The sequence below is a fragment of the Triturus cristatus genome, chromosome 7 (genome assembly GCF_964204655.1).
Source record: "Triturus cristatus chromosome 7, aTriCri1.1, whole genome shotgun sequence".
NCBI classification, from domain to species: domain Eukaryota; kingdom Metazoa; phylum Chordata; class Amphibia; order Caudata; family Salamandridae; genus Triturus; species Triturus cristatus.
In genome coordinates, this window is record NC_140590.1 from 461,972,077 (window position 1) to 461,995,787 (window position 23,711).

Below are 23,711 nucleotides of genomic sequence, written 5' to 3' on the forward strand. Positions count from 1 at the left end.
GAGTGACATTGAGGGTGTTGCATAGAGTGGAGTAGAGTGTTGCAGAGTAGAGTTACATAGAGCAGAGCAGATTGTCAAAGAGGGGAGTAGATTAGGAGAGTGGAATGGCATAGAGCGTTGTGGAGTGGAGTGGAGTAGAGTGAAATAGTGTGTCGTAGAATTGAGTAGAGTAAAGTGACATAGAGGGACTTTTCGTTGAGCGCCGTAGAGTGGAGTAGTGCTGTAGAGTGGCATAGAGTGGAGTAGAGTGTTGTACAGTGCAGTGATATAGAGTATAGTAGAGTGTCAGAGTGGGGTAGAGTTTAATGGAGTAGAGTGCTGTAGAGTGGAGTGGTGCATGGTAGAGTGTAGAGGTGTACAGTGGAGTGGAGCAGAGTAGTGCAGGGTAGAGTGCAGATGTGTAGAGTAGAATGGCATAGAGTGTAGTGGTATAGAATTGATTATAATGGCTTAGAGTGGAGTGGTGCAGGGTAGAGTGACATAGAGTGTAGTGGGGTACAGTGAATTGGCATACAGAGCACTGGCACAGAGTGTATTGGCAGAGAGTGGAATAGAGTGGCATAGAGTACAGTGGGGCAGAGTGGAGTGGTGCAGGGTAAATTGCAATGGCATAGAGTGGCTCAGAGTGCAGTGGCATAGAGTAAATTGTTTCAGAGTAGAGTGAAATGGGGGCGTGGTTTAGGCGCCGCAAGGAATGGCCGCCTTTCTACGATGCTCCGGGAGCCCGTGAAGTGACGGGACTCCTCCGGGCGTTTATGCTGCTTCTCCGGACATGACGCTGCACACGAACGCGTCGGAAATACCCCTCCACATGCTGTTAATGAAGCGGAGGCGCGGGGTGGGCTAATCTGCACACTTTTGGCACTTTTCCTTCAAACGCGGCTCGTTATTGAGTAGCGGCCGCCATTTTGAGAGCCTGCAGTCCCGCGTTTGCATTACTGTCGTCTGCCATTTCGCTCTAACATGAAATGGAGCTTAAATAAAGACTACATCTTTACTATTTCCCTCAGATATTACATCTCCTGCACCGTTTTGAGGCATTAAATATTTTTTGGCTTTATGGAGACTTTTTTGTATATCTCCTCAGCATAGATATTAATGGACTCCATTTTAGCCTCGCAGCCTCTATTTCTTCACTGTTTTGTTTGCTCTAGGGTTGTAATTTCACCAGCTTTATTGTTAACTCTAGGATTATAATTTTGAGCAAGGATTTTGTCTTGGTGCACACTGACAGAATTTCTTTTTTCTCCTCACCTTTGAGACGCCATTTTGGAACCTTGTGCCTGCCTGCTAATATCCTCCTTACTCACGACTGTGGTAATGATGGCTCGCTCTAATCGCAGCAAATCTCATCATATTTTTTTTTTTTTTTTGTCCTCTTCTCACCTATAAACTGCTTGCAGGACTTATCCGGTCTGCGATGTTAACGAGGCGCCCTCCGACCGCCTGCGCTAGTTTAGGTTATCCAACCAATCCCCTTTTATCATCTGGGATTTAGGTGTTAATCATAGGACCGTGATGTTGTCAGCCCTTAGGATCAACCCAGTCTCGGTTCCTGACTCAATCTTATAAATGGTGCCCAAAGCTTTGGAGGGCTAGGGCTGGAACTTATAATTTCCAGCCGAGCCATAGCCAGTGCAGATTTTAACCAGTCTTCAGCTTTCGGGGGGAGGGGGTCTTTCCATTTAAGACAGATTTCCCTATGAGCCAGCAGGATCAGACATAACAGCAGGTCTCTGTGTGAATGTTCCAAATGAGCCGTAGACACCTGATCGTTGGCAAAAAAAATCTGAGATCTATTCAAAACAATTTCAATTCCAAAGATCTTACGAAGATACCTACACACCCCTTCCCAGAATATTCCTAATTTAAGACATTCATAGAAAATATGTATATCATTAGCTGTAGGAAGTAAACACCTGGGGCATCTCGGTTCAGGGATTGGGGCAAATTTCGAGATCTTGTCCGGAGTGTAGTAGATTCGATTGGTAACAAAAAAATTGTTTTTCTTCAGACTAGCTGAGTTGGTGTATTTGTAAAGCAGAGTCATAGAGGGTTCCAAGAGATTTCCGATATCCGCTTCAAAAGGGGAGTTATTCCAGACTGCCACCTGTTGTGGAATACCTACATCATCTGCGTTGATCAAGAACCTATTCCAAGTTGAAAGTTCCTTCTTCAGATGTTGAATGGTTATAAGCACATCTTCCACCTCTCCGTTGCCCCTAAAGTTCTCCTTTTCTGTTTCAAACCAAGATTTTAATTGGATGAACTTAAACCTTGAGAACCCCGGGCCTATTCTAGCTTTTAGTACCTCCCAAGGGTGTATACCGTTTTCATCCCCCAGGTCGGACCATTTAAGGACCCCGCTCTTTTTATGGGGAGAGCCATACTGTCCTGAAGACAGGTGGGGGTCCCGGGGGAGTCCCATATCGGAGCCTGGACAGAGTAATAGCCTATCCCACATCTGGAACGGAAGTTATACCAGACTTCCAAGGCATTTTTGATCACCTTTAACCTTACTCTTATAAAGAATCTTGGTGAACCGAACTTGTAGTGAAACCCACCCTTACCCACCCTCCTTCAGAAATGGCCGCTTCCCCCAGCAGTATGCCCCATGCACTAGCTGTTGGTTCACCCAGAAGCATCCTTATAGCCTTAAATTGAAAAGCAACCAGATACATGCGGATATCAGGGAGGGCCAATCCCCCTTTGACTAGACGCCGCCTCAATTTTTTCCATGATAACCTAACACCTTTCTCCCCCCTGATGAAACTCCCGATTTTACTTTGCACCTTAGAGATGGAGTGTTTAGGGAAACCTAGGGGGACCGCATTAAACAGATAGGTTAACTTCGGGAGGATGATCATTTTTACTAGGTTCCACTTTCCCGAAGATGGTCAGTGGGAGATTCCTCCATCTTGCGAACAGCTGATCTATTTCTTTTATTATTTTTTCCAAATTAATTGAGGGAATTTTTTCAAGATCATTCATGATAATAATCCCAAAATATTTAAATTTAATGTTTTTGGCCCCACTCCACTGATCGATATTCCAACACATAACCTCCGTCTTTGTGGAGTTAGCCAAGTACCCAGAGATTGAACCAAAATCTTCCAACAGGGACCCAACCTTAAGCATTGTTATCTAGGGGTTATCTGTATATATAACTATGTCGTCCGCGTATAATGCAATTTTGTACTGATATTGCTGAGTCTTAAACGGTGGGATAGTCTCATCTAACCTTATAGCCTGAGCGAGAGGCTCAAAATACAGATCAAACAATAGGGGTGAAATAGGACAACCCTGCCTAGTCCCTCTTTGGATTTCAAAGCTAGGAGTGAGTAGGCCGTTAATTAGGATTTTAGCTGAGGCACCCTGATAGCACCCTCTCAGGGTGTGAATAAAAATTGGACCGAAACCCATCTCCTCTAGAACCTCCCAGAGGTAAGTCCAGCACACCCTTTCAAATGCTTTGGCAGCGTCTAATGCGACCACTACCAGGGGTTCCGCTCTAGTAGTCGCCAGATCGATATTACCAATAAGGAGCTGGGTTTGTTCCTGGATATGTCTCCCATTAATAAACCCTTTCTGATCAGTATTGACCAGTCCGGGGACTAATTTACCCAATCTCCCTGCCAAAATGCCCATAAAGATCTTATAATCAGCATTCAGCAGGGAGATTGGACGATATGAGTCCGCTTTAGCTGGGTCCTTCCCAGGCTTAAGGATTAAGACAATGATTGCCTCCCTCCACGAGCTGGGAATATGGCCTGTTGGATTGTAGATTGAGTGAAACAGGGATCCCAGGACTGGGATCACTTCTTCAGAGAGGGACTTGTAAACTTCATTTGGCAGGCCATCCGTACCGGAGGCTTTGTTATTTTTTTAAATCTTTATTTGTGTCCTTATCTCCTGCAACGTAATTGGGGAATCGAGAAAATCTTTATTAGCCTGGGTTAGTGAGGAGAGGGATTTTGAGCTCAACCACCCACAAATTAGTTGTTTAGAGGGGAATAAATTCTCCCTATATAAATCCGAAAATAGGGTAAGCATGGAATTTTGTATATCCCCTGTATCGGATGATCTGCCCCCTTGACTATTTATCTCCAGCTCGGTGATATCGTTTTTCGAACGATCAGTTCTAGCCTTCCATGCCAGAAGAGCACTAGCCTTCTCCCCGTATTCGTAGTTCTCCATCTTGTTCCTCTCCCATTGGATCTCACACTTCTTATCTAGGATTCCTCGATAATTTTGTCTGGCCTGTTAAAGTTCATCCAGCACCTTTCTTTGTCCTTCAGGAGATTTTGAAAGCTTAAGGAGCTCGGATTCTAGTAATCCGATCTTTTCTTCACCCAATTTTAATTCAAGTCCTTCAGCACGATTTTTAAAGCATATGAGGCTGTGTAGTCTGCCTCTCAGGCTTGCATTAAAGGCGTCCCACACAACCTCTATGGCTACTGAACCTAAGTTAAGATCGAAAAACTCCAAGGATGATGATTTGACTGCCTGAATTAAATCAGGATCGTCTAACCTTCCCCTGCTAAGTGTCAATCTAGAATGAATTTTTTTTGTTAAATTTTTAATGGCACAAAAAACAGGGGAATGATCCGATAGATGGCTAGGGAGGATAGAAATATCTGAGCCCTTATCGAGTAAGCTCTTACTGACTAACAGGTAGTCAATCCTGGAGGAATGATGAAATCTCTTACTGTGGAATGTGAACCCATCCCTCTCCCCTTTCAAAAACCTCCATGCATCTGCCAGGCCAAGATCGTGAATCAAATTGTTCATTGCCCGTCTAACAAGAGGTGTTGTGGAGGGTGCCCCTGATTCGATCTATCTGCATGGGGGGGTCTAACAAGGCATTGAAATCTCCTCCGACAATTATCGGGGGAGCCACCAGCATAAGCCTAGACTGCAGTTTTACAATATATGAGGGGTCATCCACGTTCGGACCGTAAACTGAAGCACACGATAAAACAGGACCCCCGAAATCCAACTGCGCAATGACCCACCTCCCTGATTGGTCGGTCTGAATGGATTTGATCGAACAGGTTAGCCCCCGTTTAACCAGGACTGCCACCCCACGACTATTAATATTTTGGTCCGAAACACAATAAGCTTTGATCCAGGATACTCCTGAAAATAATTGATCCGGCTCCCTAGCAGTTAGATGGGTTTCCTGCAGGAGGCAGACACGAGCTTCTGTGAGTTCCAGGTACTTCATTATCAACCTTCGCCTCCGAATGCATCTTAAACCATTTACATTCCAGGAGAGAAGACCCAGACCGGCCTGACCAATTACTGCACCTGCCATCCGTTTACCAAGCCCTTTCCCTTTGTTGTCCATTCAATGAATAAACACATAAAGTAAGATGAGGTAATTTTTTCCCCCCCTTTTTTATTCCCCACCCAACTCTTGTGAACCCCCCCAGTACTCCCCCGACCCCCCCCCTTCCCTCCCAAAAACCCATACGAGTCTTTAACCCCTTGAGGAACCCTCCCTTGAAAATGGGTTAACCCATTTGGTCACCCTCACCGCGGGCGTAACTGAGAAAAAAAAACAAAAAAAAGAAAAGAAATAAAACATACTAAAGAAAAATGGGGGGATAAGGTCAGGAGAAATAACGAAAAATATGTTTTATCCTAATGAGGGCACATCACTGTTTACTTCACTTTGCTTACTATGCTTTCCTTAAACCAGCCATAAAGAGATCCACCTCCTCGACTGTATGAAATAAATGCATCTGATTATTATGCATAGCGCGCAACTGAGCCAGAAATTTTAATTGCGCCTTAACTCCCAGGGACCTCAATTCCTCCAATCTACTTCCCATCTCCCACTGCCTTGTGGCCGTTATATGGGAAATATCTGACCTGATCTGAAAAATGAAAGCATCCGACCCATTAGGGGAGAAAGTCACAGACCACTCCTTAAGACTCGAAGACAGAACTAGTTCCTTTACTGAATAAGAAAGAAAATTAACCAGGATCTTCCGGGGTTTCTGTTTTTTCGGGTTTTTCCTAAAGGGGTCTCTGTGAACTCTTTGGATTTCTGTTGTCAGGTTGAATTTCAGGCTGATCTTACAAAACCGACCACTTTAAAATGGAAATGGCAAACCCCTTTAAATCGGATCCTTCTAAATTCTCGGGGATATTGAGGAGTCTTAAGCTGTTCTTTCTAGTGTGGTTTTCCAACCTTTCGATGTCATCCTTCAAAGCCTTTTGTTGTAGAGTTAACATCCCTTATGGCTTCTTTGATCTCAGGAATTTCTGCTTCTAGGAGACCCGTCCTTACAACCACCTCATCGATCCTCTGGGACAAAACTTCACAGGACGCCTTAATTGCCGCCTGATTGGCTTCAGAGACCGAAAACCTACTGGTGAGCTCTGCTTGATTTAATTCCGATACCTTAAAACCACTTAGCATCTACTTCTTCATGGTGATCAATATATTGGACAGTGAGTGCGCTTCAAAACCATCTACCACATCAACGTTCCCCAAAGGCTTTCCCGTTAAAATGCCTTTGGTGGGGTCTTTAGGCGGTACCGGCAGCTCCTCATCTAATGCCCCCAGAGCAGAAAACCGATTTGAGAGAGTCACAACTTGCTGCGAGGCCTTAAGTGCCGGAGGATCCGTAGAAAGCGCAGTGGGTCGCTTGATGGTTTGCTTAACCCCCCTTTGAATGCATTGTGCAAAAGGGGTCATAGGGGAGGAAGCACTCCCGTCACTTACAGCAGATTTTTGTTTAATCTTCTGCTTTACTGTGGTGAATACTCCCTCTAGTTCATCTGGATTTACCGCAGTTGTTTCATTAAGCTCTGTGGTGGCGGCCATAACTCTGTAATAAGTCTTGAGGGAGGGGGTAACTTTTGAGATAAAGGCAGGTTTCTGTTTTGCTCTAATCTTAGTTTTAGAAACCCCTCTTTGTTTTAATTCCTCGTCTTCTTCCTCTTTCCCGAATTTGGCCCCCGACCTCCTTAACTTTGCTTTAGTTAAATTAACGATGGAAGTTTTTTTAAAGGTCACAATGGCCTGAGTAATTTCGGAATTTTGTAATGAATAAGCAGCTCTGGTTCTTAAGGTATACAGGCCCACTCTGGGAGGAGAGGATATATCCTTTGGGTATCCCCCCTCTTTCACCTCCATACAATTGCTAGTGGAATCGATATTCCCTCCCCCAGGCCACAGGCCCCCCCCAAACATACTGGAGAATCTTCTCTGCCTTACCGGCACTTGAGCCCCCCCCGAAATTCGTACAGCTCCTCCGCCTTCACGTTCACCGAGAAAATGGCATGCAGCTCCTACTTTGGATACTAAAGCTGCATGCTCCTGCCGAATGTCACCCAGCAGCGCCAGCAAAAACGCATACCTCGCCAGCCCGCCGCCGTAGATGCTATCTCTGCCCCCGCGACCCGGAACCAGAAGCAGGCGGTGTCACGGCGTCTGCGAAGCCTCGCCGCCTCCTCCCACCTCCAGCCTCGGAACTCTCTGACAGAGAGCGCTCGCGTACCGTCAATACCGAGGCCCGTCCACATTAGGCAAGCGAGGCCGGGTAGACGTGAGGGAAGAAGGGTCAGCCGATGGGGAAACCACTGAGATCAGACTGGAGAAATGGGAAAATCGAACAGAGAATTAGTTCATGGCTTCAAAGTGCGCCCTCCTGCCCTCCGACCATTCTTCCAAAAAGAAAAAGACAGCAAGAACAAGAACCCGAGGTGAGTGTGGCCGCGACCGTTATCTGGCGGCCGCCATGTTCCTCCTCCACGGTATTCTTACTACAGCCTCTATTTCTTCACTGTTTTGTTTGCTCTAGGGTTGTAATTTCACCAGCTTTATTGTTAACTCTAGGATTATAATTTTGAGCAAGGATTTTGTCTTGGTGCACACTGACAGAATTTCTTTTTTGTCCTCACCTTTGAGACGCCATTTTGGAACCTTGTGCCTGCCTGATAATATCCTTCTTACTCACGACTGTGGTAATGATGGCTCGCTCTAATCGCAACAATTCTCATCCTATTAATGATAATTGTGTACCGCCAGAAGACATCAACCCTTTTAGTGTATTGCAGGATAGTATGGAAGACACAGTTACTGACTCTATTGGAGTAAAAAATTCTTCTCCTAGTTCTTCTCGCTCAAATACCAAATCTAATTCCAAAATACCTTCCACATAAGGAAAGCGAGTAAAGGCGAATCCTCCGTCTCCCACTAATACCTCTTCGTCCGTATCCATTTAACTCCTCCTTGATGAGATACGTTCACTTAAACCTTATATGGCCGAAACGAATGCTCGTCTTCAACGTCTGGAGGATAACTGGTCTCATTCTGAACAACAAGTTGCGGATCTTGACGGGAAAGTGACTGCTATGCAAATAATCTCTGACCAGGTGCCAGGAATGCACAGAGAAATACAATCTCTTAAACAACAGGTTGAGAATTTGGAAAATCGAAATACCCTTTTTCCAATCCTTCTTGCCTACGCTTCTAGGTCTCCAGAGTTCTCCTCCCTTGAATATCCAGCGAGCTCATCGCTTAGGTCACCTTTCTCGTTCTGTCAACTTCTCTTCGACTTCGACGAAACCTAGAGGTGTTATTTTGTACTTTCTAGAGTATACGGACTTGCTCAAAGTTATCCTAGCTGCCAAACAAAAAGGGAAAATCACATGGCATGGCTCTAATCTCTTTTTTGCTCAGGATTACGCTAAAGTCACTGCTGATCATCGCAAAAAAGTTTGGGACATGAGACCTTCGTTCCTTGAATGCGCGCTATGGACTGTTTCACCCTTGTCTCTTTAAAGTGACTTATAACAACAAAACAACAAACTATGAAGATCCTGCGATCCTTCAGCAATTCCTCAACTCCTGCAGAGAGGAATCTATGGACACTCCCCGATCATAACTTGAATTAATTGTCTCATGATGTTTTGTTTAATTTTTGTTATATGTTATATGTATTTTTCGTTTTTGGCTGTAGTTGTGACATTCTGAATTTCCCTCCTAATGTTTTTCCTTTTGTTGTTATCAGGTGCAGTCTGGTGACCCTTTTTGGTGTTTGCCCTTGTGGTCTATTGCCCGGCGGATGTACCTCCTTTGTCGCGCCCTTTTGGAGTTTCTCGTTTGGTGCGCCATTTCCCTTATGTGGTTCCTCCATCCCCAGTAAGTCCCTATCCCAACAAGTTTCCCATTCCGAAATTGGTTCCATTTTGATTTCGGATCATGCCCCGGTTTTCGTTGATTTTGATTTGTTGCCCTCTACTCCACATTCTCGCAGATGGCGTTTTAACAATATTTTACTGACTGACCCCAACTTTACTAGTCAATTAAATTCTTTTGCTTCCGAATTCTTCTCTCTTAATTCTGTCCCTACTTCTTCTCCTGTCATAGTTTGGGATTCCTTTAAAGCGACTGCCAGAGGTTTTATTATAAATTTTGTCTCTTACAAGAGGAAATCCTCTCAGGCCAGAACTTCTCAAATGTTAGCAGAAATTAAAAAACTTGAATATATTTATTATCATTCGAATTCCGATTCTTCTTTAAAAAAACTTATCGACGCAAAATTCAAATTTAATAAATCTTCTACTGAAGCCGCATCTACTTATCTTTTAAAGGGTAGTGCTCGTTATTATGGTGGTTAAAATAAAATGGGGAAATTACTGGCAAATTATTTGAAAATACGAAGAGACCGGACTAAAATAGAGGCCATTCAGAACAATGCTGGCATTTCTTTATTCAAAGATTCCGATATTTTAAAGGAGTTTGTTTCTTTTTATCAAACTTTATACTCTCCTGAACAACAACCGACCTTAGACAATCTTTCCACTTATTTTCGGAATCTTCCTCCCCCTTTATCTCACAATATTGACTTTTCCTCTTTAGAGGGGACTATCACTCTGTCAGAAATCACACATGCAATTTCAGTATTAAAACGGGGAAATGATGGTTTTACTATTGAATTTTATGCTCACTTTGCTAATATACTTCTTCCTCACCTTTTATTACTTTTCAACTCTTTTATCACTAACGGCACTTCTTCTGGCACCTTTCAGGAGGCCATGATTTGTTTAATTCCCAAAGACAATAAAGACCCCTCTTTCTGTAAAAATTATCGTCCCATCTCCTTAGTTAATCTTGATTATAAATGTTTTGCGAAAATTCTTGCTCTTCGTATTGACCCCATCTTACCTCTTTTAATCGGATCAGAACAATCAGGCTTTGTAAAAGGTCGTTTATCCTCTGATAATTCTAGAGTCTTTTTTAATATCCTTAGTAAAGCCTCCTCTCTCCCTTATCCTATAGCCGCGATTGCGTTAGACGCTGAGAAAGCATTTGACAGCATTGGTTGGGATTTTATGTTCCAAGCACTTAAGTGGATAGGGTTCCCCCCAAAATTAATTTCTCTTATTTCATTATTGTATTCAGGTCCTAAAGCTTCTATTTTTGTTAACGGTAGTGTCTCGGATTATTTCCCCCATCTAAGAGGAGTACGTCAAGGCTGTCCGCTTTATCCTCTTTTATTTATAATTGCTTTAGAACCTTTTTTAACTAAACTTAGGCAGGATCCTCAAATTACCGGTTTCCAGCTTGGTACTTCCCATGTTAAATTATCTGTATATGCAGATGACATTCTCCTATATTGCTCTAATCCTTCTACATCCATTCCGGCCTTTTTGAAACAAGTTGATTCCTTTTCTCAATTATCTGGCTATCGTCTTAATTCTGATAAGTGCGAAGTACTTCCCCTGAACGTGTTATGCCTTAAACAGGATTTCATCTCTACCGGTTTTTCTTGGCAAACTTCTAAGATAAAATATTTAGGCTTGTGGTTTTCTTCAAACATTCCAGAAACACTTAAACTTAATTTTGACCATGTAATTTAAAACTTTATCTGACTCCATCGATCGCTGGCACCCGCTTTTCCTGTCTTGGTGGGGTCGACTTGATTCAATTAACCCCTTCCGTGCTCATGACGGAATGGTTCCGTCATGACCCACGGTTGAGCTGTGCTCATGACGGAACCATTCCGTCATGACCCCGCCCGCGCAAGATTCCACCAGCACAGCGGCGGAATCTGCGCAGCATGGAAGGGGTTAAGATGATGCTCTCTCCCATAATTTTGTATATTATTTTTAGGATCCCTGTACGTATTCCTGGACTCTATTTCCAAAAAATGTATACTTTATTAATGAAATTTCTTTGGAAAAATAAAATACTCCGAATAGCCTTATCCTCTCTAAAGAAGGACAAATCTTCTGGCGGTCTCAAGTTTCCTGATTTCAAACAATATCATCATGCGTTTTCATTAAAACAATCCTCTCGCTAACTATCTCCGGATCAGAATATACTTCCGCCCGTGTGGTTGACTATTGAAAACATTTTTATCGCCCTTTAATTTTAATGAATCTCTTGCCTTTACTAAAAATATTTCTCTACTACGCACTCCAGTCATCTCTCACACTTGTAAAATTCTTGCTCCATTGCTACCCTCCTCTTTTCCTTTCTTTTCTTCACTGGATCAGCAGCCCATTTGGCATAATAGTCTTCTACGTATTAATAATCGTTCCCCTTACTGGAGAGTTTGGAGAAACAAAGGCTTGCTTTGGATTTCACAATTAGTATTAAATAATACCCCATTGTCCTTTTCAGAGCTTCAAACACAATTTTCCTTACCTTCTTCTTGTAAAGTTCAATATGATCATTTATATCCTGTGCTTTGCCAGTATCTTCTTTCCTTACCAATGACCTCCACCCCGTCCTCCAAATGTTCCTTGCTTTACCCCTTATTATCTGGTTCTTCCTCTGCCTCATTTATCTATAAAGGTTTGTCTTCTTCCTCTGACAGGAACAAATCAAAGGTTTAATTGGCTTGGGAAAGGGAGATTTTGGTTTGTTGGACAATCCCTTTTGGGATAAATTGTGGCTCAAAATTCATAAAACGTCCAGAGCTGCTAATACTTCTCAATCCCTTTTCTCTGTGTATCAGCGTATTTTATACACTCCCGCAAAATGATCCTCCTTTAATGCGGATGTCACTCCTTCCTGCTGGTCCTGCCCTTGTACGAATGCTGATTTATTTAGTATGCTTTTTAACTGCGCGCCTGTAAAATGTTTTTGGCAACTAGTTTGGTCCCAAATCAACAACATTTTTAAAACAAATGTCCCTTTTTCCCCCTCTGATATTTTTCTAGGCTCTTTATCACCACATTGGCCTCAATCACCCTCTCACTTTAAATTGGTTGACTTATTATTAGCAATAGCCTTTCATTTAATCACTTCTAACTGGAAACAAGCTGATAAAATCACCTTTAGGGCTTGGTGGAATGCAGTTTGCTTTCATCATAGACTCGATACCAATTTTGTCACTCCTGTCTCTGTCTCCCTCAAAAGAGATCTTTTATGGCTCCCTATATCCTCTTACTTAACTTCTATTGTTCTACCCAAGACTTCGCTCGTCCAAACTGCTGATGAAGTTCGGAAGCCTCCATGATGCATTTTGTTGTCTTTCATTTATTTTAGATTATATTTTCGATAATTTCCCTGTTATGCTTTTTTACTATTTATTCGCTTTAATAACATTGTCTTTTCCGCAGGCAGACTTTGATAATATGTACTGTTATTCCTTGAATATTATGATATTGTTATGGTCATATTAGTTTTCTCCATCCCTTGTTTCTCTCATCCCCCGTTCCTCTCCCTCTATCCCTCTCCGCCCCATGAAATACTTTCTTGACCTTTATTGTTATTCATCTGCATTATGTTTCTCAGTATTTTGCTGTTTGTTCCTGCTTTGTATTATATTGATTTTCTGATAAATACATTTCTACATTTAAACTTAGAGTAGAGTGAAGTGTCGTAAAGTGCAGTGGCATAGAGTAGAGTGTCGTAGAGTGCAGTTGTGCAGAGTAGATTAGAGTGGCTTACAGTGGATTGGCATACAAATACAGTGGCATAGAGTGCAGTGGTGAAGAGTGCATAGTAGAGTAGTGTGGTGTAGAGTGCATTAGCAAAGAGTAGTGTGGTGTAGAGTAGAAAGGTGTCAAGTTAAGTGGCGTAGAGTGGAGGGCGCAGAGTAGAGTGCAGTGACGCAGTGTGAAGTGAAGTGGAATATTGTGGAGTGCTGCAGAGTAGAGTGCAGTGGCATGGGGTAAGGGTGGGGCAGACTAGAGTGGAGTGAAGTAGGGTAAAGTGGAGTATGGAAGGTGTAGTAGTACATTACCTTTACATGTAACACATAAAAATATACATAATTATTGATCAATTAATTAGTATCAACAATTCATTTTAACAAAAAAATAAAACTGCTATAAATTTCCATCCTATTCACCTACAAAACCAACAACCCATAACTAAAATATAAATTGTTAATGAAAGTATAAAAATAAACATTAAACTTTACAAATTCAACTGGAATAAATAAAATAATGACACAATTTACATAATTATTAGTCAATTACATATTTATGTTAAAATAACAAATTACCAGTGAAATGAAATTAATTATAATGTCATTAATTTCTCACCCTATTCAACTATAAACCCAACTATATATGAAGCTGAGGTTCGGGACCTTGCCGACCAACAGCTTTGTTTCGCGTTGGAAAGGGCCAACTATGCCATCTTTACCCTGTCCGGGTTGTGCCTACCATAACGAGACGCCGGCTCACCTCTTGTTTGCCTGTCCGGCATATAGGCTCCCCAGGATGAGGTGGCTAAAACCGGTCTGCAAACTATTGGGCCCAATGTGCCATCGTAACGCTCTCCTCATCCTCTGCACTGATACCTCCTCCCTCACTCTGATATGTGGGGTAGCCAAATTCTTGGGATCCGCCTGGCTAATTAGAAGCAAGTTATTAGCCAGGAAGCCTGTAGACGCTGATGGCGAACACCTGTCCCTCTCATATATTGGATTTTAGTCTACATACTTTAGATTCAGTCTTTTTTCTTTTAACAATCGAACCATGAATTTTTAACTAATTGTGGAATTTGTATTATATAAGTTTTCTAGATGATGATTTAAAGACTTTTTAACCTATTTTATTTATGTAAATAATGTGTATACTTGGAAATGTATTGCTTTTATGATATTTTTTATATCGAATAAAGCTTATACCACAGACCACAGACACAAAAAATATAAACCCAACTGCCTAGTACTAAAATATAAATTACTAACAAAAATGTAAAAACTTTATTTATTACAATTATATTAAACCTTAGTAAATACAACAATATAGTTAGAACATGATATTACATACCCCAAAAATATTCTTATCTTAGGTATTCTGTTCTTCTGTTGATATTTTGGTAGTGACAATATTTGTGACATGATATTCATGGCAAACTCTATTTTTATTTCAATATTTGTGTCATTCACCATCTTGGTCTAATGCAAATAAATTCTTAATCATTATGGTTGGTCCTACCTATATGTGTCTTCATCTGTGTAGGTGGGGACATAACACTTACAAACTGTGCTGCGCGTTCCTATACGTGCTGATTCTGTGGTGGACTCTACCTGTGCCTAGGGACCGTAAGTACATCCTCTCCCGCCTCCTGTGCTACTTCAGCATGATTATTTCTATTCTGGGTCATAATCAGAGTTCTGATGCAAAGATAGCATCTTTTTAGAAAAATCTTCCTACCACCTACTGCATTTGTACACTAAGAGGTAGATTTATTAAAAACTCATGCAACGTAGTGCATCAACCAAACTTGCATGAGAGAGACCTGACCAGTGCCATATCTAGTAGGATATGACACCGTCCTTCTCTGTCACTAGTGCTGGCATATAATCAGGCTGCCTGGAGCCAAGTACACTCCTTCGCATCATAGTGTTAAGTTGTCTATGTCATGTCTGTTACAGGATTAATTCTGGAACTATACCATTGCTGTCCAAAATAATGTGCCTAGACAAACGTTAACATGGTTCCCCCTTTGGATGTGTGCTGTACACTGCAGCACAAATGCAACCTCGGAAAAGTTTAGAGAAATAAAAATATTTCTCCTTTTTAACGCCTGCCTCAAACAGGCATTATGATTGTTTTGGTGCTGTTTACCATTACTAGTAGATAGGTCTTTGTGTCAAAAAACATGGGTGATTGAATGGGCATTCACATGTCCCATTCATGGAACTTTCAAGTGCTGCTTTGCGTTATTTGCGCTGGTACATTCAACCAAAAGTAACATTTTGTACGAGTTTGCATCAATTTTGTGATTCAAACCCTGTGCAAACTGTTGGTGAATCTGCCCCTGAGTTGCACATTTGAAGCAGAAAACTAAGCATGTCTCTAAATTCTAGCTTTATATTTCTGCTGAATTAAATACAAATAAACTTTTCAAATTGTTCCACTCTCATATTCTTACTAAATTTTGAATATGGAATTGCAGGCTCCTAAATATTAAATATAGGCTATTTTGAATACTCTTTGTGAGATACACCTTTCAATACACTGTAAAAATGAATTTGTCCACCCAGACACATGAATCATTGTACAGCAATCATGCAAAATGTTCTTCATACTCTGGCTGCAACTCCTTGATGTGGACCAATGAGGCTGAAACCTTTCTATTTCTGCTTTTATCCACTAGATGTAAGTCACGGCTGAGGCCCAACGAGGCAGAAAACTATCTGAGGTAGTTTTTGTTCCCCTTCAGAGGGGACCTGGCTGATAGTTTGGGCCGGCCTTTTCCTAATACAGCAGGACTAGGGATGATTTGCACAAATTTTGTCTCGAATGAGAGTGGCAATGACATAGTGAGACAACAATACTATAGACAGCCTTGTGATCTTCAGAATTCCACTGGTCACTCTTTTTTCTCAGCTTGTTTCACCTCTTGCTCATTGCAGCTCTTACTTGATGTTGCAGTCGCATACACTGGGTTATGTATTTTCTGCAGTGTTCACTTTACCAACATGAGGCGCTGCTATGACTTTGGCTTAAATGTGTACCTATTCTCTTAGCTGAGCGGGGCTGCTTTGGGATTATGACTTCTATGAGTGGCCCTTGAGATGAGTGCACACTCATGCTTACGCCAATCAAGCAACTTGAGTGTTCTTCTCGAGTGCTGTGTTTCCAGGATCTGCGCATTTTCATGCCATGGGTATCTGTTACGGATTATCCGTGCTGCTGTGGAGAGCCTAGGATTCTGTTCACTCCTCTGCAGACACTTTCTTGCTGGTTTGGCTCTGCAGCATGTTGTGTCCGCTCTGCTGCAGTATGGTAGTTTTTTAGGAGTGTGTTGTTTTTTGATGGTGCCTCATGAATTCCTTTTTCTAGGGCTGAAGCCAGCATGCCCTGCTTTGGAGTGGAGATGAGTAGGTAATGACTCATTATTTACTGTAGCTGCCCCTGCTTTGCTCTTTACTACCCCTGGCACTGCCTTTGCAATCCCTGGTGCCCAAGCTCCATTAATGCAAAAGTAAACACATCTATAGAAGCCTTATTTATTTTTGGTAGTTGCCTCACTTTGCTGTGGCCCAATCAAAGAGGAAGCCGGGTAGGGGATAATAATGGGATAACAGACAAAACCATGTGATGTCAAAAGGAGTGTGCTGTCACTTCCTGTACCACCTGAATTATGATGAATGAATGTCCTTGGTCCTGGGCACGATTCGGGGGTACACGTGAGTGGATGGCGTTTATCCACTATTTTCACAGGGTGAATGCCGTCCACCCTGCCAAGAATTTGGGCCCCACTGAATAATGTGCTGAGACGGGGACATGGCTTTCTTATTTAAGGCAGCAGCGTAACACAGGCCCCTACACCCCCTGCAGTGCGGGGGGGGGGGGTCTCGAGCTGCAGGGGGTCCCCTCAGGAGAGTACTCTCGTCCAAGAGCCCCTGATAAAATCCAGAGCGGGGGCCCCTCCATGCACCATGCAGGGGGGCCATCTCAAATTTCGTGATGCCACTGCTCCTGCTGGGCCCATAACAAACTACTGAGCCAATAACAAAGGCCAAATTTGAACGGTCATCAGGCCTCCTTTTGTTGCAGTCTCTTGGCTGGCAGCAGTCCAGAGCCTCACACCTGATACAAATGAAGCGGAGGGGAAACAAAGGCTCGCACCTTGTTAGCACTTTACACATACTTAAGAGAGGCAGCTTTTCACTTTGTTCAGTGCCTGTCTAGGAGATATGCATGCAATGTAAGATTATCAGATGTGTTGGTCTCTCCCAGTATTTACACAAAGCAAATTGCGTTTATATACCGCTTACTTCACCTGAGGAGGCTTTGAAATAATTTAAGTAGCACTATTTTATCTTGTATAGCCCTACTCATCCCAATGCAGGGTGTCAGAGCGCTTTACATCAACACGTGCATATTACGTGTACAATAAATTATATGAGTTTGTAAATGAATGCACATGATGTGTTACATAAAACTGGGGGATTGCATGGTGTAGAAGTCCCATATCATCTACCATTGCTCACTGTGCCATTATCCTCGTAATGCGCTCAAGCGTACACAGGATAGACCTGCTAAACATATATGTGAGGGCTTTAGATTTGATGTCACTTCCTGTGATGCCACTTCCTGTAAAGTCGTGGCTTGGGATGCCACTCTCTGTGATGTTAAAATTCCTGTGATGCCATGTGTGATGTCATGCACCGTGATGTCATGTGCTGGGATGTGGTGCGCCGTGATTTTGTGCGCCATGATGTCGCGCACCGTGATGACGAACGCCGTGATGTCACTTGCATACTGCCTAACTAGGTCAGTACCCCCACTTCTTTCTTTAAGACTTGTGCCCTGCCTTGGCCAGCCTTCTTCTTAGCACACTACTTGTGAGTTGCAGAAGGTGTGGGGTGAAGCTACCATTCCGACACCACGTGGGGGCTGTTTACAATAAGAAAGCACAGCAGGATGTGAAGCACAGAGGTATGTACCTTATGGAGTGAGGACGTGCCAAGGGCATGTGGCAATAAATATCGGATTCATTTTTCCAACCACAAACAATTCAGAGCTGTATGCACTCCCCTCAGATTGCTCACAGTATGCACACGTTTCCTTTCATGTTGCTCCTTACTGTCCAGACGTCAATCTGCCTGGAGCTTGGCGTTTCTGCTCAAAATCTACTAAAATAACAACATGATAATAAATACACAGCACGAAGCTCTAACACGGAAGACAGCTCACACAACTGTGTCATGCCTGGTAGAAGATTTCTGCTTGGAATGTGTCTGGGGAAGGAAGTCAACGATGGGACCTGTGGCGAAGTAAGGGTCTCGCGTTAGGAAAGACCTTTTGCGTTTATTGTAACTTTATGTATGACATACTTACTTATGGGCTTTCAACCAGCTCTCTTTGTCCACTTGTCTGATATTGTGTCATTCACATTTTTTCTGCCCCCTACAGCCCAAAGCACAGGGCAGTGGATCGGCCCACCTCAGCCAATAGCCTCTCTGTGAGTGAAATCATTATTTTTTTCACAAGCAGCACATCCGCACACAAAGGAGTTCCTAAGTGCTAGGGTCTACTATGGCAACGGGGGATTTTTTAGACCAAAAATATGTTTGCTTTTGCCAATGTTTCTTTTCTTAGACTGATGAGGACCGAGGAGCATCCCCAACTATAAAGGTCTGCAAAAACTATAGCAAAACGAGCACTGGCAAAGCCAAAAGGCTGTCAGCCAATGCCGACTTGTTGTCTTTACCAATGCTTGTTGGTTTGGTAAAAATGTATTTTTGGTAAGAGGCTATCAATTGAATTTTCATAGAGGAACATATTCTTACATAATTATGTGTGGAGCGTCAATTGCTACGATATTTCTTAGAAAACACATTTCTCCTTTTCTGGTCACGCGGGACAGAAAATCAGAAGGACGTTTTTCTGTGTGTTGCATAACCAACAGTTGGTGGGTATGTTGCAACCAACTTGGTTTTTACACAAACATGTTTGAACTGTAGGAGGAGTGCTTGTTTCTCAGAGTTTACAGTCATTAATTGCCAGGGAATGTTTCATGAAAGAATGCGAAGTAAACAGCCTCCTCTGTTTGGACTCAGTACAGATCTGCATATGTAAAAACAGATACCCTGGGCCTTAGCCCAAAATACAATCACAGGAAAGCAATGATTCTCATCCAGGATCTTCCATTTCTAAGCCACTTGGAGGAGAACTCTGATTTCTTGGCTCTTTCTAGAAGTTGTAGAGTAGTTTATCAGTACGATAAAAACAGCAAAATAAATACATTCAAAATAAACAAGCATTGGCAAAGCCAATATGTCTTGTCTATTCAAAAGCTATTGACTTTGCCAATATGTTTTAACCATGTTGTACTCCAGCGTGACTGCTGTTCAGCATGGCTAAAAGTTAGGGGGTAAAGAAAACGAAAGTTAGTGTCGTAAAGTGGAGTAAAGAGGAATGGTATGCAGTGGTGTAGAGAGTCCAAAAGTGGTGTTGAGTGTTCTAGAGTTGAGTTGAGTGGCATGGATTGGAGTGTTATGGAGAGGCATGGAGTGGTTTAGAGTGTTGTGGAGTGTAATGGAGGGAGTAGAGTGTTGTAGAGTGCAAGGGTGTAGAGTAGAGTACAGTTGAGTAGCATAGAGAGGAGTAGAGTGTTGTAGAGTTGATTGACACAGAGTGCTGTGGAGTGGTGTAGAGCAGAGTTGACATTGAGGGTGTTGCATAGAGTGGAGTAGAGTATTGCAGAGTAGAGTTACATGGAGCAGAGTAGATTGTCAAAGAGGGGAGTATATTAGGAGAGTGGAATGGCATAGAGCGTTGTAGAGTGGAGTGGCATAGAGTGGAGTGGAGTAGAGTGAAATAGTGTGTCGTAGAATTGAGTAGAGTAAATTGATATAGAGGGACTTTTCGTTGAGCGCCGTAGAGTGGAGTAGTGCTGTAGAGTGGCATAGAGTGGAGCAGAGTGTTGTACAGTGCAGTGATATAGAGTAGAGTAGAGTGTCAGTGTGGGGTAGAGTTTAATGGAGTAGAGTGTTGTAGAGTGGAGTGGTGTAGGGTAGAGTGTAGAGGTGTACAGTGGAGTGGAGCAGAGTAGTGCAGGGTAAAGTGCAGAGGTGTAGAGTAGAGTGGCATAGAGTGTAGTGGTATAGAATAGATTATAATGGCTTAGAGTGGAGTGGTGCAGGGTAGAGTCACATAGAGTGTAGTGGGGTACAGTGCATTGGCATACAGAGCACTGGCAGAGAGTGTATTGGCGGAGAGTAGAATAGAGTGGCATAGAGTACAGGGGGGTAGAGTGGAGTGGTGCAGGGTAAATTGCAGTGGCATAGAGTGGCTTCGAGTGCAGTGGCATAGAGTAAATTGTTTCAGAGTAGAGTGAAGTGTCGTAAAGTGCAGTGGCATAGAGTAGAGTGTCGTAGAGTGTAGTTGTGCAGAGTAGATTAGAGAGGCTTACAGTGGATTGGCATACAAATGCAGTGGCGTAGAGTGCAGTGGTGAAGAGTGCATAGTAGAGTAGTGTGGGGTAGAGTGCATTAGCAAAGAGTAGTGTGGTGTAGTGTAGAAAGGTGTCAAGTGAAGTGGATTACTGTGGAGTGCTGCAGAGTAGAGTGCAGTGGCATGGGGTAAGGGTGGGGCAGACTAGAGTGGAGTGAAGAAGGGTAATGTGGAGTATGCAGGGTGTAGTAGCACATTACCTTTACATGCAACACATCTTCAATTGTAATGACCATTACATTTACCCAGACATAGAGTTTTATTGCTAAAATTATACAGCACACAAACAATAATGTGTGGAAATGTAATAATTTAGAGTATTGATTTGTTTTGATCATTTTAAAATATTTGTTTCCACCACACTTCAGAATTACCGAAAACTATGCTCCATTTGTTCTTTCCATATTGTGAAATATCTGCAGTTTATTTACAGACATTTAAATGTTGTTTTGTGCTACAAAAAATATATAACATCCTACACCACACTCCGAGTAGCCAGCTTGATTGTCAAATAAATCCTCTCACTTTGAAGTCAGAGAAAGAAAAGCAAACACAAAGCTCCCTGGAAGACAGAGCCTGACATTTGACCTCTGTCTTTGCACAGCAAATGTAATAAGATAAGAAAAAGATTTAAAGACCTGTTTACAGAAATTCAGTTCTGGTGGGAGAATACAGTAAATATGGTTTTGGTCAGGGAGGGGACGAACTCAAGCTGGACAGCTTAAAACAAGCAAATTTGGTACACCACAAAGTCAATGGTAAGCAATGGTAAGCAATGGTCAGAATGCATTCCCAATGAAGCTTTCCGAATATCACCAAGACGTCATTAGCAAACCAGACAGCTATGCTTTCTGGTAGGCTTCGACCTAAAAAAGCATATCCTAGGTCTGAATTCCAGTTGAAAAGGTATATCTTGAATTTGATGCAAAACGCCCACACCCCAGTCTTTGTTTTAACTCATTTGTATAGCCCTTCTAGGGCCAACCTAGCGATTTAGTTTAGGTCCAGCATTTGTAACTTGTCTTGGATGTTTTACTGTGTAATTTCGCTCTCCCTGTGAAGAACACTGGGGCACATACAGGACTAGTAGGAAGGATTTGCGCACTTCATCTGTGTGGTGTCTGTCTTAAGGCTCCTGCCACAGTAGTGATGAAAGATGTGCTTTTTTGTTTCCAGCACACAGGAGAGCCGCTTCAATATCAGGAATGGAGTTTCCATACTGCAAAGTTGGATTTTTGCCTTATGGCAATCTCACTGCATGGCTCCAAATTTTAGGGAAATGCATCAAAAACAGTTTTTTTCTTAGGGTTGGTAAGTGCAAAATGTTTATTTGCTTGGAGAGGTGAAAATCCTTGCACCTTTTTAAAATATTGCCTAGACAGTGCATGTGCTGTCTCTGCAAGACTAGTTGTTTACATACAGTGGGCTTAGCTTACCATATGTTATTTCAGTGTCTGTCTTATTTCCTTCATCCCCGTTTGTCACGGCATGCAGGTATAATGTTCTCTTATTGTGTCTGGACCTCCCCTGGAGCATGGACCAAGTACTTGGGTCCATCCACTGCTCCCATTTTTGGAACTACTTTTTTCTTTGTGTTCAGGGCCTCCGTATGGGCGCTCGTGTTTTCAGTCCATCTCCAATATCCCCGTCCATGTAGCTTCCTTTCCCTCCCACCCGTCTCCCTTCTATGTTGCTTCTTTTTTCTCCCACCTCCAATCTATACTCTACCCCATTGCACTCTACGCCACTGCACTCTACTCCATGCCACAGCATTGTATGCCATTGCCCTCTAATCTATGTCACTGCATTCTATGCCATTCTACTCTACTCTATGCCACTGCACTCTATGCCACTCAGATCTTTGTCGCACCACTCTACTGCACTGCACTGTGTGTCACTGCACTCTATGCCACTGCACTCTGTACCACTGCACTCTGCCACTGAACTCTACTCTTCATCACTGCACTTTAGGTACTCTTAGCCACTGCACTCTACTCTGCACCACTGCATTTTATGCCACTGCACTCTATGCAACTCTACTCTGCCCCTCTCTATTCTAGGCCACTGTACTCTATGCCACTCTACTCTGCACCATTCCATGCCACCGCACTTCATACCACACCACTCTACCCTGTAGCACTCTACTCTACGCCACTGCACTTTATGTCACTGCACTTTACCCCACAACCCTCTACTCTAACCACTATACTCTACGCCACTCTACTCTACACCACTCTATGCAACTGCACTCTATGCCACTGCACTCTACGCCGCTCTATTCTGTACTACTATGCTTTGTGCCACTCTACCCTGCGCCACTGTATTCTATTGTGCACCACTGCACTCTACGCCACTGCACTTTATGCCACCCTAATATACTCTGCACCACTGAACTGTACACCACTGAATTCTACACCACTGTACTGTACTCTGCACCACTCTACTCTATGCTCCTGCGCTCTACCACTCTACTCTACATCTCTCTATGCCACTGCACTCTACGCTGCCCCACTCTACTCTATACAACTGCACTCTATGTTACTGCTTTCTATGCCACTCGAATCTGCACCACTCTTCGCTACTGCTCTCTACTCCACTGCACCCTACTGTTTGCCACTGCACTCAATGCCACTCTACTCTACTTTGCACCAGTCTACTCTGTACCACTGCACTCTATCTTGCTGCACTATACACCACTCTAATATATGCCATGCACTCTACGCCACTCTACTCCACTGCACTCTACCCCAGTGCACTATATGCCACTTTACTCTTCACCACTCTGTGCCACTGTACTCTATGCCAGGCTACTGTACTCTGCCCCACTCTCCTCCACACCACTGCACTCTACTCTGCATCACTCTACTCTACACCAGTTCACTGTACTCTACTCTACTCTATGCAACTCCACGCCACCCTATGCAGCTCCACGCTACTCTATGCCATGCTCCTCCAATCCACACAGTGCTACTCTACACGACTCAACCCCACTCCACTGTGCTCTATGCCACTCTAGTCTACGCCACTCTATTCTACCCAACTTCACTATGCCCCACTTCACTCTACGCCACTCTACTCCATTACTCTACACTATGCCACTCCAAGCCACTCTACTAGACTCCACACTACTCTTCTCCACTCTACGCCACTCCACATCACTCTATGTCACTCCACTCTATGCCACGGCATTCTATGCCACTCCACTCTACACCACTCTATTCTATGCAGCTCCACTCTACTCAATGTCACTCTACACCACTCCACACCACTCTATGCCATGCAACTCCACTCCACTTCACTCTACTCCACTC